The sequence below is a fragment of the Polypterus senegalus genome, unplaced genomic scaffold, assembly GCF_016835505.1.
Source record: "Polypterus senegalus isolate Bchr_013 unplaced genomic scaffold, ASM1683550v1 scaffold_1312, whole genome shotgun sequence".
NCBI lineage: Eukaryota > Metazoa > Chordata > Cladistia > Polypteriformes > Polypteridae > Polypterus > Polypterus senegalus.
Genome location: NW_024383706.1, coordinates 6,908 through 18,066, shown reverse-complemented (window position 1 = coordinate 18,066; position 11,159 = coordinate 6,908). Strand labels below are relative to the sequence as shown.

The window sequence follows — 11,159 nt, the reverse complement described above, 5'->3', positions numbered from 1 at the left end:
GTTTGAAAATTGGTCACGCTTGAAAGTTCAAGGCCGATAGTGGCGCCATTCCCCATCGAAATAAGTAAGTACATCGGTTTCGTTAGCTAGGGAAGCCCCCTTTACCAAATTTGGTGAAGATGGGGCATAAATAAGAAAGTTAAAATGGGGACTTTGTCAATCAGTATCGATCGTACGCAGAATTTCAAATGAAACCTGCTTAATTTTTTGTGTAAGCTGTAAGGAATAAGCCTGCCAAATTTTAGCCACCTCATGGGAAGTTGGAGAATTAGTGATGAGGAGTGAGTGAGCATGGAGTGAGTGAGTGAGTCACCAGTGAGTGAGGAATGAGGGCTTTGCCTTTTATTATTATAGATATATAAAATATATATATATTTTGTATATATATATATATATATTGGGGTGCAACGATACACAAAATTTACTGTTCGTTCGGTTTTTTGGGTGTCACGGTTCAAATATTTTTCGATACAAAAAATTTTCATGCCTTTTAATTTGTAATTTATTAAAATTATATATATTTCTTTTAACTCAAAATACAGTTTTAAATTAAATGTTGCTGAAAAAAAAAAATAATAAAAAAAAAAAAGAGTTTGGAAACAAGTTTATTAAGAGAAAGGTCCCTTCCAAAATAAAAGCTATGCTATACCCTTCTTCTGGGGTATATTCTCAGGAGATATTGAATATATCATGTGCCCATAAAATGAACCACTCTCTGATGGACCTCCCTCACACTCATCTTCTGGAGTGCTAGCACTTAGCTGCATATACAACAAAACAACTTAAAAAAAAAATATGTATTGCACAGAAATGCCTTCCTAAATATATTTTGAAACATTTGAAATGTTCTAAAATTAAGGTATCAACCACATACAGTTCTGCATTATTTGGGGGTCCCTGACTGTATTTCTATACTTAGTAGAATATAAAACAAACACACCCAATGGTACATGCTTCCTCAGTTTGTTTGCCCAGTTGATTTCATACAAGGGACGCTTATTGGCGGATGGCTTAGAAGCTACCCAATCAGAGCATGTATTACATTTTAAACCCAAAACCTCAATGCTATAAGATATGCCCCCCGCGCAGTGCTCATTGTTTGCTTGTCTCGTTTCTATCTCACCCTTTTGACATTCTCTGCGCCTACGGAGAGGGTGTGTGCTGAGGTGTTGTTTGCAGAGAAGTTTTTTGCTAGTGGATACGGACGCCTTTCTAAGAAATGCCGCTTATCGAGGTGGCCCAAAAGCTCACTTATTGATTTTTGATTGTTTCCTTTAATCTCGTTTCTCTCTCTCTCTGACCCCTCTTGCGCTTGACTGAGGAGAGGGAGCAGAGGGGCTTTTTGCACAGAGGCTGTTTGTTTAGAAGATAGGATGTTCCTGTAAAAATGCTGAAAGGCTCCCTTTCGGATTGATCCCTTCATTGCCCAAGCTTTTATCGGGGTGCTTGCATACTTAAAAGGCAACAGCCCTATTGATTTTTCATTGTTTACTTTACTCTCTTTTGACATTCTCCGCCCCACCCCGACTTTGAAGAGGAAGATATGTTTGCATTCTTTTTAATTGTGAGAAAGAACGGGTCATCTCTGTCTTGTCATGGAGCACAGTTTAAATTTTTGACTAAAGGGTGTTATTTCATGTCTAGAGGGCTCTAACAATGTTAAAAACGTATTTAGAAGGTCGTAAACAGGTTTCTATGCTCTAACTGCTAAAATATTAGATTTATAAATAAAGAATACTACTGCGGGAAATTCATTTATCTCTCTGGAGGGATTAACCGCGAAAACAAGGGTTACTGTATAATTTAGGAGAATTTTTATAAACGTGTGAGAGTTTCTAGGCTTAAATATATAAAAATAATCATACAAACATATGGTTTCTATGCGGATTTCCCCTTATCGTGGGGTTTGGGAACGAACCCCCGGACGGGGAGGGATTACTGTATATAATTTGTACCGTTCAATAATATGCCTACAACCAAGCACTTACCGAACGGTTCAATATCTACATGATCAGCACCTTTAATATATATATATATATATAAATGACCCCCAAAGAGCGGAGACTTTTGATCATGTGAACGTGTTCGAAAACTGCCGCCTCCTGCCCAGCAAAGTCGAAAAAGCCGGGCGACAAGATAGCTGTCGGCCTTTAAGACGCTGACTGCGCTCTGCCTTAAGTCAAAGTGGAAGCACTTTTAATTTTTTTCATCCCTCCCCGAGCTATAGCCCAGACAAGTGCAAACATGGGACCCCTTTTTTACACTGCAGCAAAGTAATATTAAGGCGCCTACACTTCTTTGCATGGTACATATGAGGTCGCCAGTCGGATTGTAAAGACACACACAAGAGTGGAGGACTGAAGTGCTATCACAGCCGATTAATGGCTGGGACGCCTCACCAGTCTACAAAGACCCACCACTGTCCCCAAAAGGGCCATATCGGGCCGGTAAAACATTTTCTACACTATATAAAAGAAAAAAGGCAACTTACCTTTTTTTACACAATTTTCCTTTTTTCCCCCAAAAACCCAAAGCCTTTCTCTTAACACTGCAGAGGACACAAAACTAATTTCTTTAATTGCTGGTAATGCCGGTAAGGCACATTACCAGAGGCAGAAATTTGGACGCTTCACATAGAAAATGTAATTTCTATACCACAGCCGCCGGTAGCCTTCAAAAAGGACCTACTACAGAGATGATCTATATACATTTTATCTGCTGTTAGTACCTACTTACCTGTTGTGTTACACCCTCTTTAAAATTAAGTTTACCCTCAAGAACCACTCCAGTAGTGCTCAATGTACCTTTACTTCTTAAAAGCTAATGTTTTACTGTTTAATAACTTATAGACTACATTTTATTATTTTCCCTTGCACTCAGTGACCAAAGCTATACACACACATATAGACATACATATATATACACATTATATATACCTGTGTGTATGTGTATATATATATATATATATATATATATATATATATATATATATATATACACACACACACCTATCTACATTGTATATATATATACACACACACACACACACATTAATAATATATACGAGTTATACATACATACACACACACATATATAATTTTGTGTGTGTATGTATGTATGTATGTGTGTGTATATATAATGGTGATAGTGTATATGTATATGTAGATATGTATATAAGTATATAGATATGAAGATATGTATGTATAAGTATGTATATATGTATATATATATATGTATATATCTATACTAATAAAAGGCAAAGCCCTCACTCACTCACTCACTCACTCACTGACTCACCACTGACTCATCACTAATTCTCCAACTTCCCGTGGGTGGAAGGCTGAAATTTGGCAGGTTCATTCCTTACAGCTTCCTTACAAAAGTTGGGCAGGTTTTATATCGAAATTCTACGCAGTAATGGTCATAACTGGAAGCAGTTTTTCCATTTACTGTAATGGAGATGAGCTTCAACGGGGCGGAGTTTCGGTGACATCATCACGCCCCACGAATCACGCAGTACATAGAAAACCAGGAAGACCTCAAAAAGCGCTGAAGAAAACATGCATTATATAATTGAGAAGGCAGCTAAACAATAAGAAGCGAAGCGAAAGTGACATATACAACCATATTCATGAGTTCTGCTACTCGAAACAAAGCACGCATGTAAACCTACACTTTAAATTAAGTTCATAGACAGGCTACGCTGGCGCTTGTAATTTAGTGCCTGCCCATATAAGGTCGTCCGCCAGCGGCAATCCAATAGCAAACTGCCACGGTAAATATTCACGGGTGAAGGACTGTGCTTATGGAGAGGAAGATGAGATGGTCAGGGTGGTGTTTGACACAAACTCAGCGTAAACTGCTAGAGAAAGTTTTAAGTGCCAGGACTAAGGTAACATTAAATACAGCTATGGACATAGCACGAGATGGCACCAGCACAGCTGGGAACCTTCGATGCAAGTACACCGAAAGTGGCTCACGGAACTGACGAGTGCACAGATAAAAGGCAACAGTTCCAAAGAGCGCTGAACAAAACCTAATTACACAATTGAAAAGGCAGCAAAAATATGAAGCGCCTGATAAGCATATTCATAAATGCAGCTACTGTGGAAACAAAGCACACGGTGGAAAAAGTCAATGTCCCGCTAAAGGAAGACAGTGTAAAAACCCGCATGCAGTGTGTCAGGTCTCAGATAAAGAAGAAGACGAGCTGTTTATTGATGCAGTAAGAAACTAATCGATGAATGAAACCTGTCATCTTTACAACGATTGACAAACACGGAATGTAACTTGAACACAACACATCCTACAAATAATAACCTGATTGAAAGAAATAATGATAATCAAATCCTTGATGACAGCAACACTCAGTAACACTCACAAAACAAATACTGTATATTGACAGTCATGTTACGCTATTTTTAAAATGTTCCCTTTTCTTTTTCTACCTTTTTAACACACTACTTCTCCGCCATGATACGCTGGTATATATATATATATATATATATATCCCGCTCTACATACTCGTAATAATGGATACTTTATTCGCCATCAATGATTGTTTTGGTAAAGCCATACTCAGTGTATTCATTAGATGAACGGTAAAAAGTAAGAGCGAGGGAGGATGACTCATTGAGGCATGCAGGCTGTAGTGCGCTGCAACTCTATCTGAATTGCGCTGATCACATTTGAAAAATATATCTTTTCAAGTTCTATTTAGTCCATATGTGTCAAACTCAAGGGTCAGGCCACATCCGCCCGGGCGGTAATTATATCCGCCCGCGAGATCATTTTATATACTGTATTATTGTTATTAAAGCCCGGTATATGAAGCGCTGGTAACACAATAAACTACAGATCCCATAATGCGCGCTTCAGCTGCCTTGCAGCGCTGAATGCAGCTGCCTTCAGCGGACGCTTTAACCTGCGCACAATCACAAAGTGATTTCAAGTGAAGCTGCTTTATGGGAGACAGCACCAGTTATTACTTTCCCTGCTGCCAAGTACTGTTAAACTGCTACTACGGTGTTGCACTTTGGATAAACTGAGCTTTGGTGACTTTGAAGAACAAAAAGTCCGCCTACATGCGGCTCGAACCTTGTGCATGTTTGGTAGCACATATCTGTGTGAGAAGCTCTTCTCAGTGATAAAGACTAACAAAACAGCACACAGGAGTCGCCTCACTGATGAGCACCTGCAATCCATCCTGAGAATCTCCACAACACAGAACCTCACACCAAACAGAAACGAACTTGTGGCCAAAAAGATGCCAGGCGCCCAGCTCTAAAATGACATATGAGCAAAGACAACTGAATGATTTGATTTGTTATTGCACGTAAGAGCTGGAGTCAACTGCTTTAACAAACAGCGTATTGCACTGATACGAAATAGCTGTGTGTGTATATATGTAGATATGTATGTATATGTATATATATGTTTATATATGTGTGTGTGTATGTATATATATATATATATGTATATATGTGTATATGTATAGATATGTATATATATATATATGTTTATGTATGTGTGTGTAATATATATATATATATATGACAACAACACTCATCACTCACAACAGTGACAAAACAATTACATTGACAATCAGGTTATGCTATTTTCAAAATGTTTCCTTTCTTTTCATTGCTTCTTTAACACACTATTCACGTAAGCTGGTATTTTGCTAGTATATATATATATATATATATATATATATATATATATATATAGACCTCAAACCCATTATGACAGCAGCAATCCAAGCTGTGAGAAAACAGTAAAAAGAAGGCTGTCAGACGCCAGTGGTACATTTTCTGATGCAGCTAGATCGAAAACAACGCAGTGATGCTGCCGCCAAATACACAAAACAATTACTTTCTACAATCATGCTGCGCTATTTTTAAAATGTTTCCTTTTCTTTTTTCATAACTTATTTAACATTATTACTCCGCCAGTAAGTGTATTCTGCTAGTGGATGAATAAATTAAGATTTTGTACAAATAATGTTTTTCTATTTTCTTCCTTGATGGTTTCTGCTACCCCAGCAACAGTTCCTCCCACCCCAAAGAGTGTATATGTATGTATGTATATACTCAGCAAAAAAAAGAAACGCCCTCTGATTCTTTCAACTGTTTTTACTTTCAGTAAACTTAATGTGTAAAATATTATATTATGTGGCCACCAGCTGCTTGAAGTACTGCAGTGCACTTCCTCCTCATGGACTGGACCAGATTTGTCATTTCTTGCTGTGAGATGTTACCCCACTCTTCCACCAAGGCACCTGCAAGTTCCTGGACATTTCTGGGGAGTGGCTCTAGCCCTCACCCCTGCATCCAACAGGTCCCAGACGTGCTCAATTCCTTCGACGATAAACACAAATCCGCCCATCACCCCTGGTGAGACAAAACCATGACTCATCAGTGAAGAGTACCTTTTGCCACTCCTGTCTGGTCCAGTCAAGGTGGGTTTGTGCCCATAGCGGCGCTGTTGCTGGTGATGTCTGGTAAGGACCTGCTATTAACAGGCCTACAAGCCCTCAGTCCAGCCTCCCCTCAGCCTATTGGCGGACAGTCTGAGCACTGATGGAGGGATTGTGTGTTCCTGGTGTGACTCGGGCAGTTGTTGTGGCCATCCTGTACCTGCCACGCAGGGTGTGATATCTGGATGTACCCCATCCTGTGCAGGTGTTGTTACATGTGGTCTTCCACTGCGAGGATGATCAGCTGTCCTTCCTGTCTCCCCTGTAGCTGTCTTAGGCGCTCTCACACAGCGGACATGGCAATTTATTGCCCTAGCCACATCAGCAGTCCTCATGCCTCCCTGCAGCATGCCTAATGCACGTTCACGCAGATGAGCAGGGACCCTGGGCATCTCTTTCTTTTGGGTGTTTTTCACAGTCGGTAGACAAGTCTCTTTTAGTGTCCCATGCGTTTTAGAATTGTGACCTTAAATGCCTACTTTCTGTAAGCTGTTAAGGTCTTAACCACCATTCCACAGGTGCATGTTAATAATTGATTATGTTTAATTGAACATGCATGGAAAATATTGTTTAAACTCTTTACAATGAAGATCTGTAAAGTTATTTGGATTTTTAAAACATTATTGTTGAAATACACAGTCCTGAAAAGGGATCGTTTCTTTTTTGCTGAGTATATATATATATATATATACTAGTAAATATACTAAGCGCTTTCCAGCGGAGAAGTAGTGTGTTAAAGAAGCAATGAAAAAGAAAAGGAAACATTTTAAAAATAACGTAACATGATTGTCAATGTAATTGTTTTGTCACTCGTTGTGAGTGATGAGTGTTGTTGTCATATATATATATATATATATCCGTGTGTATATATGTGTGTGTGTATGTATGTATGTGTATGTATGTGTATATATGTAGATATGTATATATATATGTATATATATATATGTGGATGTATATATATATATATATATATATATATATATATATATATATATATATATGTATGTATATATGTGTGTGTGTGTATATATATATGTGTATATTACTATATATATATGTCTATATATATATACAGTATATATATATATATATATATATATGACAGAAACACTCATCACTACAACAGTGACATAACAATTACATTGATAATCATGTTACGCTTATTTTCAAAATGTTTCCTTTTTTTCATTACTTTAACACACTATCTCAAGGCTTATATTTTGCTAGTAAAGGATAAAAATGTTGTCCTTTAGTATTTACTGCTAATTGGAATGAATGCTATAATTTGAATGGTTTAGAAAGCATTTTTATTTTGTCAAAGTTAAAATTACATCAATTTATTTTCTGAGTTGTGTTATTGATCTTGTGACAGAATATGAAAAAATAAGTTTCTTACTTGTATAATTGCTCGTAATGTGGTCAGTTATATGTACAGTAATGATTTTATAGTTGCACAACTGAAATGAGAAAAGAAAAATTGATATACTGTAGTTTCCTTTAGCACAAAGAGATGTGAGACAAAAAAACAGATTTTTTAGTACATAAATGAAACATACTGTACATGCAGGTAGGAATAAAATATGGAAGATTGCTACAAACACTGCATCATTAACATAAATATTTTTACGCCTGAGCATGTATCATGCACAGTTTTGTTTTGTGAACCTGTGGGCTACTTGACCTTCTCAAAGCAAGGCTTACTGAATGATAATCACTTACTTTCTAATTTTTCACTGTTTAGTTTATGTTTGCCTGTACAAAATGTGAATGCTCCCTTTTTGCTCTCTCTAATTCTGAATTGGATTAAGTAAGTTTGAGAATGACCAGCTGTTACACTGATAGTCAGTTTTTGACATATTTCTATTTTGAAAATTTAAACCTTACATAATTAATGTGTTTTTTTCTTTTTGTACAGTTGATTTCACCATTTTTTTCCACATTTTCTGGACTTTGACCACCAGAGTACACCTGTGTATTTCCATAGACCAGAAAAAATGAACATCATTTTAATACTTTTGTGGAGTACAGTTTTTTGTGATGCAGACAGGCTCAATCTCAAAGGAAAACAGCAATTTCCTATAAATTTGTTTTGGAATTCCCAGAACTCTGTTGTTGAAAATACGCTGTTACCAAATGAAATTCTGGATCTGTCCCTCCAAAATATAAGTGGCTTTAACAGTGCATATTTGGCTGAAATGACAGATTTAAAGCTCATCAATGTGTCATTTAATAATATAGAAGAACTTGAAGATGACCTTTTTAAATCCACTCAGAAACTCAAGTATCTTGATTTATCACACAATGAGTTGCATAATATATCCTGTGAATTTTAGTCTGTCTTCCTGAACTTGAATATTTGGATATTTCTTCAAACAAGTTTATGGCATTAAATTTAGGAAGTGCTTTTAAGTCAGTGGTGAATCTTAAATTTCTAAGGGTTAGTGCTGAAAACTTCAAAGAAATGACCTTAAGAATATTGCAGGTATTAGGCTAAATATTTTTTATTGAAATAAGGAAACCCTGGAATTATAAAAATAGTTTAGATTGGGATAAACACAAACACAGTTGTTATTGTATTCCCTAATGATAATGTGGATAAAGTGGGTGCTTTTCTTTCAGATGTACTGGAAATTTCAACAAACATAGAGATTATTGGCAGTGCATATGTGAAAAAATACTGTTCCGATTTCTCATATGCTTCTTCTAGTTTTGTAAGTTTTAATTTGACTAATATGTATTTAACAAATTTCCAAATCTCTTTCGATTGTTTTTTCAAAGCTGTTAATCTGTTTTCCAAATTACAAGGACGAAGCTTCATGTATATAATTTAACTGTGACTGTTACAAATAATGAATGGAATATTCCAGAAATGTTTCTTCCATTTGAAACATTATCAGTACAAGTTGCAAAAGTTAATGGGGGGGCATATTCTAATTCAAATGTATATAATGTTATAATTAACATGAAGATTAAAAATCTTAAAATTTCTGAAACTCCATTGTTCCATATAACTTGCCCTAACTGACAGCATACACGAGGTGTTAGATTTCTCAGACAATTTTTTTTCAGATGAGATATTTTCCTCTCCTGGAGTCTCTGCCTGTAAAACATTTTGTTTATTACACACATTAATTTTAAAAGGAATAAGCTAATGCATTTCAAGCTGAGTGTAAGAACCAGATATGAAGGCATTAACAGAATTAGATGCCAGTTTTAACATGCTTACAAGTGAATCTAGAAACTGCTATTGGCCACTAAGTTTAAGTAAGTTAAATTTATCTTTTAATTCTCTTGACAGTTACGTTTTTCACTGTATACCCATTATGGTACAAATTTTGGACCTACAGTACAACCAAATAACCAGCATACCACAAGATTTGGTCCTCTGAATGCTTTAAAAGAGATTAACTGTCATCAAACAGACTGTTTAATATCCCTGATTGTAAAAATTTTCATTTGTGGAATTACTCTTTTGAGCAGCAATGTCATAAAGACTCCATCAGCAGATTTTCTTGATAGCTGCCAGATTCTGAAACAACTGGATATTAGCAGAAACCCCTATATATGTGATTGCAGTTTAAGGCGCTTTCTTCAAAATAGGGACAAATCCAAACTTACATTGCTTGGGTGGCCTAAATTATACAGCTGCAGTGAACCAGAAGCATTGAATGGAACGTTGTTGGAAGAGTTTCACATGTTTGAAATATCATGCAATCTAGCTCTTCTGCTTACAGCCATTCTCATTCCATTAATAGTGATTGTTATTTCAATAGCAGTGCTGTGTAAGCATTTTGACGCCTCTTGGTTCTACGAATGATGTGGCAGTGGACACAAACAAAGCAGAGAGCAAAGACAAAACAGATATTAGAAACCGACAGATCTGGGATACAATGCTTTTGTCTCCTATAGTCAAGATGACTCCATTTGGGTCAAGGAGTATCTTCTTCCAAACCTGGAAGAGATGGGCACATTAAAGATATGTTACCATGAAAGGAACTTTATAGCTGGAAAAAGTATAATTGAAAACATCATTACATGCATTGAGAAGAGCTACAAATCCATCTTTGTTTTATCTACCAATTTCATCAGTAGTGAGTGGTGCCATTATGAACTGTACTTTGCTCAGCATCAGCTGCTATCAGAAAATACTGAAAATTTGATTCTGATTTTGTTGGCCCATTCCTCATTACCTGATTCCATCAAAATATTATAAACTCAAAGATCTGATGTCAAGAAAGACCTATATGGAGTGGCCCCAAGATAAAACAAGCATAAGTTGTTCTGGCTAACCTACGATCTGCCATACATATCAATCTGTCAGAACTTGCAGCAAGATGAACTGAAAACAATGCAAGCCCCTAAAGTGTTAAATGTTATTTGTGGTAACGCCACTTAAAAAACAAAAACAAAGAACAAGTGGAATAATTATGATCCTTTTTGGGATGGAGTATTCCTTTAACATATATTATTTTTACTTACCTAGGATTGCTTGTTAATAATGACAAAGAAATATTTTAATGTTATGTTTTTATGGTGAATGGAGATCAGAAACTCCCAGATAGAGTTGTTGTCAATTGGGAGCAATGATGAACAAAAGTAAACAATATGAAAAAAAGTAAATTATTTAAATATGTAAAGAAAACTTTCTGTAGAATTGGATCAAAATATTCAGAATTTTCAA

The 11,159-nt window shown here is 36.2% G+C and overlaps 1 pseudogene; it reads left to right on the top strand.

Moving 5' to 3' along the window:
* The first annotated feature begins 9,958 nt into the window (after positions 1-9,958).
* On the top strand, positions 9,959-10,874 carry LOC120521579 (annotated as a pseudogene).
* The last annotated feature ends 285 nt before the right edge of the window (positions 10,875-11,159 follow it).